The sequence below is a fragment of the Syngnathus floridae genome, chromosome 12, assembly GCF_059516105.1.
Source record: "Syngnathus floridae isolate MCC-2025c chromosome 12, RoL_Sflo_1.0, whole genome shotgun sequence".
In the NCBI taxonomy this organism is placed as follows: domain Eukaryota; kingdom Metazoa; phylum Chordata; class Actinopteri; order Syngnathiformes; family Syngnathidae; genus Syngnathus; species Syngnathus floridae.
In genome coordinates, this window is record NC_142424.1 from 13222523 (window position 1) to 13225253 (window position 2731).

The window sequence follows — 2731 nt, forward strand, 5'->3', positions numbered from 1 at the left end:
ACGTCAGGGCGCACGCGCGGCGATGTTGACAAAGGACGAGGAATTTGATCGATGGATTTAATGGATTTAAAGTGCACGGATGGTTTGATAATATTGTTGGGTTATATTATAGTTATTTAAAATATAGTTTATCTATCGTTATATGAGCCTGTGGAATATTTTGAAGTGCAAGCGCCCTCAGCCGCGCACACCCTTTGTTGATAAAGAACGGTCGATGGATTTAATGAATTGGGAGTGACACCGATGATTTTATAAACGTGTTATTCATGTAATCGTTTTCTTTGATAACTCTATATGTTACGTCAGGCCCATTCTCAGCTCTTCGTTTGTGTTTGTCACGTTAGCATGCCTATCGTTTAGCCTGTTGTTGCTGTTTAATGAATAGGAGTGACACCGATGGTTTTATAAACACGTTATTCATGTAATAGTTGTCCTTAATCACTCTATATGTTACGTCAGGCCCGTTCTCAGCTCTTTGTTTGTGTTTGTCACGTTAGCATACCTATCGTTTAGCCTGTTGTTGCTATCGTTTAGCCTGTTGTTGCTCGTTCATGACTGTTTTTGGTGTGGGATTTTGTCGAATAAATTGCCCCCAAAATGCGACTTATATGTTTTTTTTCACTTTTTGGGGCATTTTATGGCTGGTGCGACTTATACTCCGGAGCGACTTATAGTCTGTAAAATACGGTAAACAAAAAACATTTCTGAAATTTGTGTTCAGTAATTATCTTTCTGTATTAACAGCACCTTTTGCCTATACATTCTGTACTTTTGACCCTCTATTTCAATTATTATTTTTTAAGGAACATGCCTGTAATTGGCCGATTAATCTTAAAAATATATTGAATAAAACAACTTTTTGTGGATGCCATATCATGCTAAATCTTTTCTTTTTAAGCTTTTTAAAATGCTAATTTCTCACCAAAAACACTCCCCTAAGGAGTGTTTTCCTCCATTTACTTATTTGGAGCATTTCTCTTCATTCCTTCATTCAGTTGGGTCCTGACTTGTTGATGTCACCAAAGTGAGGTGTCCCCTGTCTCTGCCCCTGGAGCTTAAACCCACCCAGTTTCTCAGAGCAGATGTCCCTGAAATTTGAGTAAACATAAAGCTGTTGTGATTGTGATGCATCAAATAAATTATAAAATCTTTCCACGTACCTTCTGCTGTGGGCTCAAGTAAGTCAAAGTCAAAGTCAAAGTCAAAGTCAGCTTTATTGTCAATTTCTCCACATGCCAAAGACACACAAAGAAACCGAAATTTCGTTCCCCCCTATCCCACGGTGACAAGACATGGCTCACAACAGACAAACAGTAAACAAGTATAACAAAAGCGTGCTGAATAAATAATGAAAAATAACACAACAATAAATAAATAAATAATTAATTAAGAGGAGCGTAAAAACGCGTACAGCAGACATTCCCGAAAATAGCGCAACAGTGCCGCACGCTACGCAGAAGGGGGTAGCGAGTTCAGGGCCCTAACAGCCTGGAGAAAGAGGCTGTTGGCGAGTCTGGTGGTGCGGGAGCGCAGGCTCCTGTACCTCTTCCCAGAGGGCAGAAGGTCAAACAAGGAGTGAGCCGGGTGACTCACATCTCTGGTAATCGAGGTTGCCTTGCGGGCGAGATGGGAGGTGTAAATGTCCTTCAGGGAGGGAAGCGAAGCACCAATAATCTTACCAGCCGTATTCACTATGCGCTGCAGGGCCTTCAAGTTCTGTTCAGTGCAGTTACCACCCCAGACAGCGATGCAACTGGTGAGGACGCTCTCAATGGTGCCACGGTAGAATGTAGACAGGACTGCCTGAGGAGCACATGCACGCCTGAGCTTCCGCAGGAAATACAGGCGGCGCTGAGCTTTCTTTGCCAGTGACGAGGTGTTCGCGGACCAGGAGAGGTCCTCACTGATGTGCACCCCCAGGAACTTGGTGCAGCTCACCCTCTCCACCACAGCACCGTCGATGATCAGCGGCAGGTGTGTTGTGTGACCCTTCCGGAAGTCCACAATGATTTCCTTGGTCTTACTGACGTTCAGCAGGAGGTTGTTGTCCCTGCACCACGTGGTCAGAAGGTCAACATCCGACCTGTACCGAGTCTCGTCGCCCTTCGTGATGAGACCCACCAGAGTCGTGTCGTCAGCAAACTTCACTATGCGGTTGTCGCTGTAGGTCGCAGTGCAGTCATGCGTCAGCAGGGTGAAGAGCAATGGACTGAGCACGCAGCCCTGGGGGGCCCCCGTGCTCAGCGTGATGCTGGCGGAGATTTTGTCGCCAACACGCACCACCTGAGGCCTCTGACAGAGGAAGTCCAGTATCCAGTTGCAGAGGGAGGTACTGAGGCCCAGCTCGTCGAGTTTGGAGATGAGTCGCTGCGGCACAATGGTGTTGAAGGCAGAGTAAGAGTCGTTGTTGTGAAAATTATTTTTTTCCTATGTAATTTTGAGATGCCCTACTTTGTAAGCAGAATTAAATGCTTCTTGAGTGTGCTGACGAATGTTCGCGCACAGGAGAGGTGTTTTAGTGAACCAGGCAGTTAGAAAAAATAGCTACCAAAATAATAAATTAGATCACCATTGTGTCAATTATAATATTTAATCATATACATATATGGCTATAATTACATGTGGAAAGTGGAAAATAGTTTAAATATAAAGTATTGTGATACAGCTTTAAAAGGACATTTGTTGTCAAGGTAGTCCATATTTAACTTTTTTGATTTGCCAAAAGAGCAAT